This window comes from Citrus sinensis, chromosome 1, assembly GCF_022201045.2.
Source record: "Citrus sinensis cultivar Valencia sweet orange chromosome 1, DVS_A1.0, whole genome shotgun sequence".
In the NCBI taxonomy this organism is placed as follows: Eukaryota; Viridiplantae; Streptophyta; class Magnoliopsida; order Sapindales; family Rutaceae; genus Citrus; species Citrus sinensis.
In genome coordinates this window covers 13,669,337-13,685,459 of record NC_068556.1, presented here as the reverse complement: position 1 = coordinate 13,685,459, position 16,123 = coordinate 13,669,337, and the positions used below count along the sequence as shown (strand labels likewise).

The window sequence follows — 16,123 nt, the reverse complement described above, 5'->3', positions numbered from 1 at the left end:
CACTCAACCAATACAGGATTCAAGGAAGCACATCCCCATTATTCTAGGCCGACCTTTCTTGGCAACTGTGGATGCTCACATTCAATGCAGGACTGGAAATATGCAGTTGTCCTTCGGCAACATGACTATAGAGCTGAACATCTTCAACATTGCCAAACAGTCTCACAATGCAGATGATGGAATTATTGATGTGGATTTAATAGAAACAATAGTTGATAATACTTTTCTTTCAAACCTTAGTGATAATCTTTTACAAACATGTTTAACTCACTTTGGTTTGGATTTTGATATTGACAGATCGGTCGATGAGGTCAACGCCCTACTTAACTCAGCACCATCTATGGACACTAATAAATGGAAGTCAAGAGTTGAACAACTAGCACCATCAGAAATGAAACTCATGAAATACTAACTAGGCAATCCAAGAGGGGGGTGAATTGGGATTTTTTAAATTAAGCTAAGCAAACCACACACAAATCCAATCTAATGCTTTAATAAATTCGAAAACAATAAATTCAATGAAAGCACAATAATAAATGAGCAAGGGAAGAGAAAGCAAACTCAAGGATTTTTACGTGGTTCGGCAATCCCCGCCTACGTCCACGCCTACAAGCACACCGGGCTTGAGGATTTCACTATCCAAGCCTTTCCAAGGCTTCAAACGTGTACAATTAACTTCAAGGTGTCAATGAACCTTTACAACAAGAGATTATCTCTCAAATCTCTTCACTCCAAGTGTTTCTCACACTTGTACACTCACAATTTGATGAGAAATGAAAAATACAACAATGAATCTCTCTTTAAGAGTGGATATACAAATTGAAGAACAAAGATGATTTAATAAATGATGAGTTACGAAATTGAAGCTCAATATATGTTGTGCGCACTTGTTCTTGCTTGGTTGGATTGCCAAAAATGAATTGGTTTTGAGTTTATATAGTTTGAGCTCAAAAACTAGCCGTTATGCACATTTTCGTCATAACCGGATTACCGGTTATGGACATCCGGTTAGCCGCTTAATGTTACCGTTACAGCCACAATTTTGAATATCTGAACATCTAGTATGCCGCTTTGTCAAATCCGAATTGCCGCTTATGCTCAGAAGCTAACTGCCCAACAACTGGATTTCTGTTTGTCAGGATCCGGTTAGCCGCTTGCTACAGTAACTGCTACAGTGAAATATTTTCCAGATTTATAGTTTGACCTCAAAACTTTATAAAACTGTACTACGGCCCAAAAAGTTATGAAAGCTTTCAAATAGGTCCAATTTCAAAATTTTTAAATAATGCTTTGCCAATCCCAAAACTTTTTGAAATTATGATTTCACCCAAACTATGTGAAATTATAGAATGACCCAAAATATTTAAATAGTTTCAAATAGGTCCAAATCTGAAATTGTAAAAACAATATCAAAGGTTTTAAAATACTTTCATTTTAGTCCAAAACACTTTAATTCCATAACATCATTTTTCCATTAAATATGAAACCTTTATAATTTCAAAATAATGATTTATTTAAAAAGAAAATAATTTGAGATTAAAAGATTAATCATTCTTAATCTTGTTTGTTATCATCAAAATCAACATTATGGAAACATATATGTTAACAACTCATCCAATCATCAGAATCACCACCGAAATTCGAGCTTAAGCCATTACCCAACACTTTGGAATATGCATTTTTGGGAGAAGAAAGTACTTTACCGGTAATCATCTCATCATCCCTAAATGACGAACAAAAAGGTAAGTTGTTGGATGTTTTAAAAGAGCACAAAGGAGCATTAGGATGGACCATAGCAGACATCAAAGGTATAAACCCAGTAGACTGCATGCATTACATTCACCTCAATGAAAATGCTAAATCTACTAGGGAAATGCAACGTCGGTTAAATCCTAATATGAAAGAAGTTAGAACTGAAGTCCTTAAGTTATTAGACGCAAGTATCATTTACCCAATTTCTGATAGTTTATGGGTCAATCATATACAAGTTGTTCCCAAAAAGTCAGGAGTCACAGTAGTTACGAATGCTGATAATGAATTGATACCAACTAGAGTAACTATAGGATGGCATGTATGCATTGATTATAGAAAATTGAATTCTGTCACACGTAAAGACCATTTTCCTTTACCATTTATTGATCAAATGCTTGATAGATTAGCAGGCCATGAATTTTATTGCTTTCTAGATGGCTACTCAGGATATAATCAGATTCCCATAGCACCAAAAGATCAAGAGAAAACCACTTTCACTTGCCCTTTTGGCACTTTTGCATATAGGAGGATGCCATTTGGATTATACAATGCACCTGCTACATTTCAACGATGCATGTTGAGCATTTTTTCTGATATGGTTGAACGATTCCTTGAAGTCTTTATGGATGATTTTTCTGTCTTTGGTGACTCGTTTGATCAATGTTTACATCATCTAACATTAGTTCTGCAGAGATGTGTCAAGAAGAACTTAGTCTTAAATTGGGAGAAGTGTCATTTTATTGTAAAACAAGGTATTGTTCTCGGTCATATCATTTCAAGCAAAGGTATTGAGGTTGACAAAGCCAAGGTGGATCTCATTTCTAATCTTCCTCCACCCAAAACAGTCAGAAAAGTAAGATCTTTCCTTGGGCATGCTGGTTTCTATAGACGTTTCATTAAAGATTTTAGCAAAATTTCTAGACCCTTATGTAATCTACTTGCTAAGGATGTACCTTTTATCTTTACTGATTCATGTCTTGTGGCATTTGAAAAACTAAAGCAATTGTTGACATCATCACCCATCATTCAGGCCCCAAACTGAAGCTTACCATTTGAACTCATGTGTGATGCATCTGATTATGCAGTAGGAGCAGTATTAGGACAAAGAGTTGATTGAATTCCCCATGTTATTTATTATGCTAGTATGACATTGAATAATGCACAGTTGAACTGTTCAATTACTAAAAAAGCAATGCTAGCAGTAGTGTTTGCATTAGAGAAATTTCGATCTTATCTCAGTGGTTGTAAAATAATTGTGTTCACTGATCATGTTGCTCTTAAATATCTTCTCACAAAGAAAGATGCAAAAGCTAGACTAATTCGTTGGGTGTTACTTTTAAAGGAATTCGACTTGGAATTTAAAGATAAGAAAGGCACAGAAAATGTCGTGGCGGACCATCTCTCTCATCTCCATTTTGACACAATTACAGAATTATTACCATTGAATGAGTCATTTTCAGATGAACAATTGATTAGTGTGGAAGTATTACCTTGGTATGCTTATATAGTTAATTATCTTGTTACAGGTCAATTTCCAGAGCATTGGACCAAGCATGACAAGGCCAAATTTTTTACAGAAATAAAGAATTTCTTTTGGGATGACCCGTATTTGTTCAAATATTGTGCAGATCAAATTGTTAGACGATGTGTCCCAGAAAGTGAAATTTAAAATATCCTTTCATTCTGCCATGAGCAAGCTTGTGGAGGCCATTTCAGCGCTAAGAAAACAACGACTAAAGTTTTACAATGTGGTTTCTATTGGCCAACTATATTTTGAGACGCTTACACTTTTTGTTCTTCATGTGAAAGGTGTCAACGAATGGGGAGCATTACACGAAGGAACATGATGCCACTAAATCCAATTTTAGTGGTTGAGATTTTTTACGTATGGGGTATCGACTTCATGGGACCCTTTCCCCCTTCTTTTGGCCATCAATACATATTGGTTGCTGTTGAATACGTATCAAAATGGGTAGAAGCAATTACATGCAGAACCAATGATCACAAGGTGGTGATAGGAATTTTGAAAAGCAACATTGTTTCACGCTTTGGATTCCCTCGAGCGATAATCAGTGATGGTGGTGCCCACTTTTGTAACAAAGCATTCAAAGCTCTTTTGACAAAATATTCAATTACTCACAAAGTGGCGACCCCATATCATCTGCAAACTAGTGGCCAAGTTGAGATCTCCAATCGAAAAATAAAGCACATATTAGAAAAAACGGTGAAGCCGGACAGAAAAGATTGGTCATTAAGACTTGATGATGCCTTATGGGCATAAAGAACGGCTTTCAAAACCCCGATTGGGATGTCACCCTACAGGCTAGTGTATGAAAAAGTTTGCCACCTACCTGTGGAACTCGAGCATCGTGCATATTGGGCTATCAAGAAATTCAACTTTGACATGTAGCAAGCCAACTCAGAAAGAAGATTACAACTGGCAGAACTTGAAGAAATTCATAATGACGCATACGAAAATGCCAAGATTTACAAGCAACGAATGAAAGTCTTCCAAGACAAGCAAATTATGAGAAAATCGTTCACTCCCGGGCAGAAAGTGTTTTTATTCAATTATCGCTTGCACCTATTCCCAAGTAAGTTACGCTCTCAATGGTCTGGTCCCTTTATTGTTCATACTGTTTTTCCACATGGGGCAATTGAAATTAAGGACCCAAAGAACGGTGTCACATTCAAAGTTAATGGTCAAAGATTAAAGCCATATCTAGAGTACCAACCACATGGAGAAGACACCGAAATAAAATTGAGTGACCCACCAAATTTGAATTGATTTTTTTTCTTTTCGGTGGTTTGATTTTTCTTTCTTTCTTTTTATTATTCTTTTGCTAATTGAAATTATTTTTGCATAAGTGTGTTTGTTTTACCATTAAGTTTTCTCTTATCATTGTTAATCATGAGTACCATACATAGACCGTTCCTCCTGAACATTCTTAAACCACTTCAACGTGTAAAATCTCATCTTAAAATGCAGATTTGATTTTGTAAAACACATCGCATTTGGGCTCTACAATCACCAGAGTTAGTAGCCTATGTTGAGGGTTTAGAAAGCCAACTCAGAGACATTGAGAGAAGTGTTTACGACATCCAATTGGAGCTTGAGGTAAATTCAATAAGAGGACGATTTTAATTTTCTTTGTGTGTTTTAATTTGTTTTTCTGTTTGTGTGCTTTAGTTTGTTACCCCGGTGAAGTGGCAGATAACGGTACTCCGTGACAATCAAGTCGGTTACTTCAGTTTCCTATAATAACTGATATTCTGAGGCGAAGGTATGGACAGAAACGAGATTCTAGCAAAGCTTCACAAGCGATTCCCTTTACTTCCTTAGAATGCCCTCCTTACAATCTATAAAGCCCGGTCCGAACGCATGCAATTGCTCATGAGGAATAACATACCTGTTGACATCCGTTGGTTAATCGAGGCTAAAGTACGATTGGCAGGTGAGTTACCTCCAAAATTTATTGCATACATGCCTGGTTGTGGTAAAGGAAATTATGCAAGAAAACGACGAGCTCGAAGAATTTCTGTTGCTTGTCATAAGTGTGCCAGAATGAATTGCGATAAAAATCCATGTTCTTTAGGAATGGTGTCTGATAACAGGGAAGATAAGATTCAATTCATTAAGGATGGCTTGAATAAGGAGTCATTAGATGATATCCTTCTGTCTCTTGAAACGCATCCCAGTGGATATGTGCAAAGAGCGATTCTCCAATTATGGCCATTATTCCAGAAAGAGCATGCACGATATAGTCTCGGGAATCTGACTATAAACGACCTTGTTTGCCAGTTTATAAGAAAACTGGATGGGAAGCCCATCCTCGACCCATAAAGGGTGTTCAAGCCGTTTCTGGACGTAAAACCAGAGGAAGATGTGAGCCACAGTCGCAACTACCTGTAAATATCCCTTTACTTCACTGTTATTTTATTTCACTGTTGTTTTATCATTTGCATTATTGTCTTTAATAATTTTATTTTATCATTGTTTCTTTTTCTTTTTACTGTTTTCTTTTTGACTCGCGCGCCATGTGCTTTACGCGTTATTTGACACTGACATGCCACCTCATACACAGCTGTGCCCCACTGTCATAAAGATTCTTAAATGTGATTTCTTTTTTGTCAAGCACTCACAAATTATTTTTGAGAAGTATCCTAATGGCAGCTACTCACAATAGACAATTCAAGAACATTTGTGTGCTTTCTGGATTTAACTATGGCAAACATAAAGAGTTTGTTGAAGCAGCCATAGATCTTGGTCGAAGCATAGCAGAGAGAAAATTACACTTGGTATATAGAGAAGGTAACCGAGGGTTATCAAAATTGGTCTCCGAAGCTGCTTTTGTCAGAGGAAGCCAAGTGTTAGGCATCATCCCCAGAGTCCTAAAACCTTTGGGCAGTTTGTCTGACTCATCAAATGGAAAAGAGTTAGTCGTCTCAGGTATGCAAGAAAGAATAACTGAAATGCTTAATCATGCTGATGCTTTTATTTTCCTTCCAAGAGATCTTGCAACACTAGAGGCACTTATCACACTAGCATCTTGGGCCCATCTGCACATTCACCAAAAACTCATCGGTTTGTTAAATGTCAATAACTTTTATGATGGCTTCATCACATTTCTTAACCATGTAATAAAAAACTATTTCATTCCTTCCAATGCGAAAAAGCTTTTTATTTGTGCTCACATTGCTAATGAGTTACGTGATCTGTTACAAGCTTATAGACCAGAGCCAGACCCCCGGACCTTTGTGTTGGAGCGTCCAAATAATGACGGTAACAGTAGCCGCAGTAAGAAGTACAAATTAGATTTAACTCTCCGCTTGTAAATATTTTCTTCTGTGTTGCACCACCCAGGTGATATCTTCTAAACTCTACTTCTTTCCTTTAAAACATTGAGGACAATGTTTCGTTCTGGTTGGGGGGAGGGAATAGTTGACAATTGTGGAATCTTGGTTAAGCTTTTACTGATTTTTTGTTGTAGAAACTAATTGTTGCTAACTTTTTGTGTTGAAGATGGCTGAATATGGAGTGTAGTGACTCTAGAAATGCATCTTCATCGTTTGAAAAAAAAAATAAAATTATTTTCTTCCTCTTTTTAATTTCTCCTTTATAAATATACATTTTTAAATTTTTGAGTCGAAGATGGCTGAATATAAAGTGTAGTGCCTCTAGAAACGCGTCTTCTTACAAAAAAAAAAACTATTTTCGTTTTCTATCATTTTAAGTGTAACTTTTCTAATTAGTTTTTCTGCGTCATTTTTACATTTCTGCATGCATATTTTTCTTTCATGTTTAGAGTAGGTTGGGGGTAGGATGTTGTTTAAAAACAAAAAAAAATTGTGCGATTTGTTTTAACATTGGATGATATGATTAATTTCAAATTTTAGTATTTGTATTATCTTTGGTCTTAAGTGATGTTACGCTATGTTTGCTACTTTATATATTGATGTCGGAGACAAATATGAGTTGCTTGAAGGAATGAACATGTCATAAATAAGTGTCAAGTGAGTTTTTGAGCCTATCATTTTTCTTGGAGAGTAACCATTTTGTCCATTCTTTATACAGCTTAGCAGTTTATTATTGTATACATGATCTCTAGATTTCTTTTGAGTTAACCCTTAAAAAAAATTATAAAATTAAAAAAAACAAAAAAAAGAAGAAGAAAAAATGTGTATTGCTACATTTGGAGGCCCATCTAACTAGTAGATATAAAAGGTTATTTAGAGCCTAAAAGACGATGGAAATGCCATTTTTGATCTGTTTGAGCCTTTCTAGCCATCCCTTTTGTGAAATATCCATAGTTAACCATTTTGAGCCTTTTAAAAAAAAAGAAAAAAAAACCTTTTATTTGTTAAACTAATCATCGTGACCCACTCCGATTTGGAGTATTACCCGATGTCTTATAAAGTTCCATCACCTATTTATGTTTGAGAAAATTGTAAATAATTATTTTGTTCAATGATGTTGTGCCAAGCAAAAGCAAAAAAAAGAGAAGAAAAAAAATAACAATAATAGGTGAAATCCACCTTGCAACTTCCAAAAAAAAAATTCCTTTGCATTTTTCTCAAACATACACTTTGTTTTCCTTATTTACCTTCTTTGTTAACCATATCCCTAGCCTACGTTACGTCCTAATAAAAGTCCTTCTTGATTTTAGGAAACTATAGTCTGAAGTAGAAGCTAGTTATATAGGCTAAAAAGATGTAGTGATGCATGAAAGAAAAAATAAATTGGGTTGACTAGCATTTTTATTTGACTTGAGATCGTATTATTTCTAAGCTGAGGACATATTTCTTTCATCTAGTTGAGAGCATGTGATATCATTTTTTTTATTATTTTCTCTTATTTACCATTCATTGGAGTGACTATTTTTATTGGGTTTAATTTCTTTGTGAGAGTGTCACTACTTCCAGTGAGATTTTGGGGTTTGACATATCATTCTTGAAGGTAGCTATGACAAAGTTTACTAAGCTGATTTATGTGGATGGTTGATGTGGGTGTGATGTTTCTTTAGACTTGAGATAATGCTTATACTTTTATTTGATTACTATCATTAGTCTAATTGAATAAACATGAGTGTTAATATATATATATATATATATATATATATATTATTTTGGATTTAAATTTTGTTTTCGCTTTATTTGCTAGGGACTAGCAATAAGCTGGTTAGGGGGTGTGTTGAGTGTTAGAAAATGTATATTTATAAAGGAGAAAATCGTCATTTTACACTTTAAGTTTTACTAACACCCTTACTTTTATGTATTTAACCTTCTTTTGATTTAATTCTGTGTGTTTTATTTTAATTAAGTATTTTATGTATTTTAGGGGCATTATAGTCATTTCACAATAAACGAGAGATCAAACGGCAAAACGGACATCACTTTTGAACTCAGGACGGTCGAAAACCTTAGGAGGAACATAAAAGAAAAATGGCACTGTTCACATGTATGGTACTATTCACGTGTACGGTACTGTCTACGTTACTGTTCACGACACTGTTCACATAGACGGATCGATGATGTGGCATTAACCGATGATGTGGCATTGACTGATGAGGTGTCACGATCCTGTTGGACTAAAATTCTTATGTACTGTTGATGGTGACGCGGCAACATATCAGTGGACCAAAAATCTCGCGTACGGTACATGCATCACACAGGATAATTTTCAACCAAATCGCGTCGCTGTTCAACCCGGGTCAAACCGTGTTACTGTTCATCCACGTGGTCAAACCGCGTACTGTTGACTGATGACGTGGCGCAATTCTGAGCGTCCAAACTGTTTTTAATCCGATAGCCATGATTTACTCCATGTATCTATAAAAAGCTCACCCCCCCTAATTTGATAGCTCTGAATCCATTTTTGGGATCCATTTTTTGTAATTCCTTCTCCATCTTGTATTTTCTACGTATTTTAATAAATTCCCATTTTGCCCCTAGTTCAATTATAAGTAGCTAATTTTCTTTCAAGCTTGGGTTGAAGGTGAAGTCTCAACATGTGTCATGGGCTTTATTTGGTAAATTTATTTTCTCTTCCCCTCTAGTTTTTGTGGATGTTTTGACTTCTCGTCGACAAATAATAATAAGCTTGTCTAGATACCGCCCTGGTTTCACCGGCTCCCTAGTACAAGATTATTATTATTTGGCACGATAAGCCCTTAGCACCATATTGATTAGAGTGTGGTTCATGAGGTGTGGATTCCCCCCTCATGATTTAATTGGTATTAATAAGGAATATTTAGTCCATGGTGCATGTTGATACGGATCTAGATACTCAAGTACGTCAATTTAATAGATTTTCACTTCAATTTATTGTCGTCTTTTCAATTCCAATTTTAAAATAATCTAAGTCACTTTCACCACAAATCCAACCGCCCTCATACAGAATTAATTCTACATATAATTAAAATCCACCTCCTCGTGGGATCGACACTCGTCTCCATTAATCTATTTACAATAGATTCGTGCACTTGCAAGTTCAATAAAATTTGCACAACAACCTCCTTATACACCTCAACACATTGCTTCCGCCGAACGCTGTCATCGCCATATTGTCGAAACTTGCCTTACAATGCTTCATCGAGCATCATTGCCTTTATCTCTTTGGTCCTTTGCCTTCAAAACTGATGTCTATCTAATAAATCGACTTCCAACACCTATCCTGCAAAACAAATCACCCTTTGAGTGTTTATTCCATTCATCTCCCAATTCTTCTAAATTAAAAATTTTTGGGTGTTTATGTTATCCATAGCTTCGTCCATATAATACACACAAACTTGAACAATGGTCAAAAGCTTGTCTATTTCTTGGGTACTCTAATTTACACAATGCATATATTTGCTTTGATCCCATTGACCATAAATTCTATTACTCTCGGCATGTCCAATTCGTAGAAAGTATATTTCCATCTATGTCTACATGCACAAATCATGATAAAGTCAATAACCATACTCTTTCCAAATGTTGTTCCAATTCTGATTCTCCCAATTTGTAAAATTCTCTCAGGCACCCAATCACCCAGGATCCCAATATTCCTATTCCTAAATTTCGTCCCTTTCACACTCATCCCCCCAATTCACGTGATCCTTTTTCCATAAATACTCCAAATGGCCCAACTTCTACCACCTTTCATAGTCAATCCCATGATTCACGTGAACCAACCTCCATGCATAATCCAAATATACCTTTATCAATTGCGTCCAGCCCCACATAACCATCCCCTCCAAATTCCAATACTCATGAACCCATGCGAGTTTATGACATCCCGCTTGTCGATGATCAATCTCTACCGACTACCACTCCCGAGACTTTATCTAACTCCTCCATCCATGAGTCGCTCCCTGGTAATAATTCTTCTCATCCAACTGAAAACACCAACACTCCACATCCTTCTCATCCAATGCAAACATGCTCAAAAAATAATATTTTCAGGCCAAAAACTATATTCACCCTTACTGCGACAAAGCATCCTATACCATTATCACTAGAACCCACCTCTGTCTCCCAAGCCCTTAAACAGAAAGAGTGGACAAATGCTATGAGTGAAGAACTGCATGCTCTTGCCAAAAATGGAACATGGGACCTAGTGCCTCGAGAATCTCATCACAATGTGGTTAGCTGTAAATGGGTTTTTCGAATCAAACGGAATCCTGATGGGAGTGTTGCTAGATATAAGGCTCGTCTAGTTGCCAAGGGATTCAATCAACGTCCTGGTTTAGATTATACTGAGACTTTTAGTCCAGTGATAAAACCCATAACTATTCGAGTTGTTCTATCTATTGCAATCTCATCTGGTTGGCCAATTAATCAATTAGATGTCAATAATGCCTTTCTTCATGGGCACCTTGATGAGGAAGTTTTCATGTCTCAGCCACCTGGTTTCATTGACCCCTCACGACCTCACTATGTATGCCGCTTGCATAAGTCTCTTTACGGCTTAAGACAAGCTCCTCGCGCTTGGTTCACCGAGCTTAAGAACTTCATTCTATCTCAAGGTTTTGTGAACTGTCACTCAGACTCTTCTTTATTTGTTTATACTAACAAATCTATTCGTGTTTATTTTTTAGTCTATGTTGACGACTTGTTAATCACAGGCAACTCTATGACTCTCATTCGCCACATCATTACCGCTCTCTCTCACAAGTTCTCAATCAAAGACCTTGGGCCATTGAATTTCTTTTTGGGTGTAAAGGTGATTCCCACAAGTAATGGATTATTTCTTTCAACAGAAATACATCCATGACTTACTTGCTCAATTCAACATGGAAAGTATCAAAGAAACAGCCACTCCTCTTAACTCCACTACTCACCTCATCCTCAATGATGGCTCTCCCCCAATTGATGCCTCTCGGTATCGCAGCTTAATTGAAGGAATGCAATATTTATCTCTCACGCGTCCTGATGTTTCCTATGCAATCAATAAGTTAGCCCAGTACATGCACTCTCCGCGTCAAACTCATTGGACAGCAGCAAAACGGCTACTCTGATATCTCAAACACACTGTTACATATGGTCTTTATCTCCACCGTCATCGACAACTGACCTTGATAGCTTATTCTGATTCTAATTGGGCAGGAAACCGAGATGATTGCACATCAATATCAGCATATATCATTTTTCTTGGCGGTAACCCGATTTCTTAGTGCTCTAAAAAACAATGGACAGTTGCTAGATCCTCTACAGAAGTCGAATACCGCTCAGTTGCTTCAGCAGTAGCCGAACTTACATGGATTACAAATCTTCTCAGTGAGCTACGTCTCCAACTCCCTCTGCCACCTCGTCTATTATGTGACAATATAGGTGCCACATACTTGTGTGTCAATCCGATCTTTCATTCACGGATGAAGCATCTCGCCCTCGACTATCATTTTGTGCGTGAAAAAGTTTCAGCTGGCTCTCTCGAAGTTGCTCATGTCTCCACCAATGATCAACTAGCGGATGTCCTTACAAAACCGTTAGCTAAGTCTTGTTTTGCCTTACTTCGATTCAAGATTGGTGTCACTGATGGCACCATCTTGCGGGGGCATAAAAGGATAGAATCAATCTCCTCCTTAAATTAAGATGATTCACATGATTGTGCTTGACTTTAGGAGTAATCTCGGCAATTCCATAGACTAAGGAATCCTCTATAACTTTCCTTTCTCAGCTTCGTAAACTTGTGTACAGCTTCATGAACTTGTATATATAATTGCTTGGCTTTACAGTAATATATCATCCTTTTCACAATCTAGCTTCGTAAACTTGTGTACAGCTTCATGAACTTGTATATATAATTGCTTGGCTTTACAGTAATATATCATCCTTTTCGCAATCTCTGTCTCTGACTTTATAATACATAATGGATGAGACACAAGTTGTAAACCATTGGATTGATACACTTTGGATGGTGTACACTACACCTCGCATGTGTTGCAAATTTGTTATGGCTTATGCATGTCAAATGTAACCTCCTTATCCTCTCAAATTCTATGAATCTTCATAAAATTTATTTTACAGTTTGCATAACAAATCTAGTGGCATTAATCCTGCTTTCTAGCCTAATATTTAATTAGCTGGTATTGACTTAAGTTTTAGTTAAATATTAGAGAAGATGGGCTGATTGTATTATTTAAAAAATATTTCATCAAGTACGAGGAAAAGAATTCATTAAAGGTTTATAGTTTTTGCTGATCCTTGACAGTGCCATGTGATTTTCTTAGGACTCTGCCTTGTTTAATGTTTAAATTCTTGTGCTGATATGTTCAAAATCTCCCCTGGGGATTTCGGTCTTGTTGTGGACATTTGGTCAACAATTGTTTTCGCTCTCTTTTGTCCTATGCACTTCAGTTCCACGAGAAGCCACTTTATGAAAATACTGTGTCATTCTGGTACGTTCTTCGTAGGGACAATCTTTATGGGACTAGTAATAATCAATTACCTTTTTACTCTTTTTGTCTCCCTTTTTCTGATATACTTTTGTTTCTCTAGTTTGGGAGTGAGATGTAATTAGGGAAGGACCAAGCAATTAAAAACCTCTGAAGCAAATTCCCTTAACCATTACTATTTAAATTCCCTGAGGGTGAGGTATGGTAACAACTGTTTGTTGTCATTTGTGTGTTTGAGTTAAGGTCCATTTGGCGAAGACATTTACACCAACGATATCTTTCCTTTTGGTTTGCAGGATAGCTATACTGCCGCCATTGATTATTTAATTCTTGCCAGGGAACTTGGTATTCTCTGTTTATTTATTTACAGTAGCTGTAGGTTTTTCTATGTAGACGACTATATTTTTGTTGTACATAATTTCTTGTATCATATATTCTACTGATTTTTTGGTTTCACTGATTTGCAGGTCTTGATTGTGAGATTGATAATGTTTGCTTCCATGTTGAAATCATCTACTTGTTTTTCTATTAGTCTTATACATGCTGGTAAAGGCCATATTTTTTAGGCCTGAGCAAGCTTATCTACCATGTTGGTTACTTTCATGATGTAGTTTTGAACATTTCCTATTGTACAGAGATGAAAGTGATCTTTCTACAAGGGATTTGCAAAAGCTAGTTCAAGCATTGTCAAAATGCAGGGTGCAAATTGATAAGCTTTCTCTCCATGTAGAGGTTAGTTTCTTGTTTACACCAATTAAGTAATTTGGTGTTGTAGCATAAGCCCCCAACATATACACATCCTCACTAACAAAACGAGAAGTATGAAAGATTAAAGAAAAGGAAGCTCACAGACATCACGCCCTCATTTTCATATGCACAATAGAAAGGAAAGGGGAAAGTTCTTGGTATCCTTTTTGCTTTTAGCTTTTCCTATTGATTTGGCTTTTTAACCTCTTTTTGATAGAAGTCCCTGTTTTTGTGGACAGTCCCTCTTCTCTTGTGTGTATATCAATAATTCTTTCCTTATAAGGACCAGCACTTTTTTTATTATAAGGGAGTGAAAGAAGATAGAGAGGGGGTGGGTGGAAGAGGAAAGCAAAAAATTTCAATGCACTAAATGACAAACATTGAAGTTCACTTTTTAAAATAAAAAAAAAAAAATTGTCCTAATGATAAAAGAAAGATATATGTATAAACTCTCCAATATATTTTTCTCTTTCATGCATAGCCCTTTAAGAACAATGAAATCATGCGATGTGGGTTGCAATACAGTCTACTGAGGTTTACAATCTTTAACTAGACCGTCCACTTTCTGGATATAGTTTTTTTTGTTATTTTATTTATTTATTTTGGGAGAAGAGATGGTCTAGAGTTTCATCTCTCTAATACTATGTTGATGTAGGACAGATGTCAGGAAAGAAAGGGAGAGAAGGGGAGGAAAATGGGCGAGATACAAAATAGTAAAAAGTAGATGAAAGATGTCAAAAAAAAGTAAAATGGAGTAAGAGAGAGAATTGGGGAGATAACCAGTATTAATTATCAAATAATGATGAACATAACACTAACAGTAGGTTTATATCCTATCTATAGTGGTCAAAGTTCTCATAAATTAGGAAACCTTATAGAAAAGGAGAAAATTAATTCAAAAAGCAATTCAAATCTCAAAAATCCCTACAATATTACTTCGTTGTCAATGCAGATCCCTATACTTCTATTCCTGACATCGCTTAAGAACTGCTTACAATTCAAGTAAATAACTAGAATAGTCTAATTGATCCACCAATTGAAAAGATATGTTGACTCATGCAAATGTCTTGTGCAGATTGCAGAAAAAATGATAGGTCCCAGTTATTACAATTGTTAGAAATAATATTTTCTGCTTATGGTGAGAAATAATCAAAGTGTTTTTATTGTTTTAATACTCTTCCCCTTTATTAATATCTTTGGAGCGAGAAATTCTAAAATACATCCGTTGTACCATATCAGCCATACAACAAGCAAATAATGTCATGATATGTGTATATTTATTTTGTAAACTATTATGCAAGTGATAGTTGTATTTAACTCAATTACACATGTAGTGCATGCATTAATTAGTTGTAATACAACAGATGTATTCTAGAATTTCTCCCTTGGAGCTTATAACAAAAGACTTTGATTTCCAACCCAATATCTCGGCTGGAATCAATCAACAAATATCAAGCTAACAACTTGACTAATATTTCGAACTGAAAAATAAATCTTTGACAAAGTAAACCCAAAATCATGGCTCCGATTTGGCATTCACACATTAACCACAAGTGAGACTTCATGCATGGCTTTGCATGGCACCCTTCACGTAGTGTACTTTGGGTTTGGCTTTGGTAGCCTATCAGACCTTCGTGGCTCACGACTCTGCACTCCACCAAAAAATCAATAGAATTATTCGGGAGACTGGACTTAGAGAACTTGGGCAGCTGGAGCAGGACCTTGTTTTTTGCGATGCTGAATTTAAGGATGTAATTAAAGTTTTGACTGCAAAAGAGGTGTGAACTTTTTTGAATGGATGTATTACAATTATGGTAAATATATGACAAAAAAGGTGTCACTTTTATGCAGGATGTAACTCTTGATAATAAGTTGCGGTTGTTGATGATTGCTGCATCCATTTATCCTGAGAAATTTGAGGGTGAAAAGGGTCTCAATTTGATGAAGGTTGGCATCATTATTTTTTATTCTTTGCTACGGAATTATGTTTTTCACATTTCCTGTAATGATGTTGAAAGAGTAAATTTTTCATCAGTTGTTTTTGTAGTGTTGATTTTTGCCAATATCGGCGTCTGCATTATTTTTCATGTTTTTATTTGAATATTGATATGAATCCCACAATGAAACTTTCAATCCTACACTTAATTTGTAGTTTCAACTTCCCAAGAAAGTTCTAAACAGATTTATGGCAAACAAAAACCTTGACCCAATGCTTAAGAAAACATGAACTAAAGGTATAGAGAAGGGTA

The 16,123-nt window shown here is 36.0% G+C and overlaps 1 pseudogene; it reads left to right on the top strand.

The window, feature by feature from the left end:
- LOC102621340 (SNARE-interacting protein KEULE-like) overlaps positions 1–16,123 on the top strand; it is a 35,280-nt pseudogene that overhangs the window by 15,186 nt on the left and 3,971 nt on the right.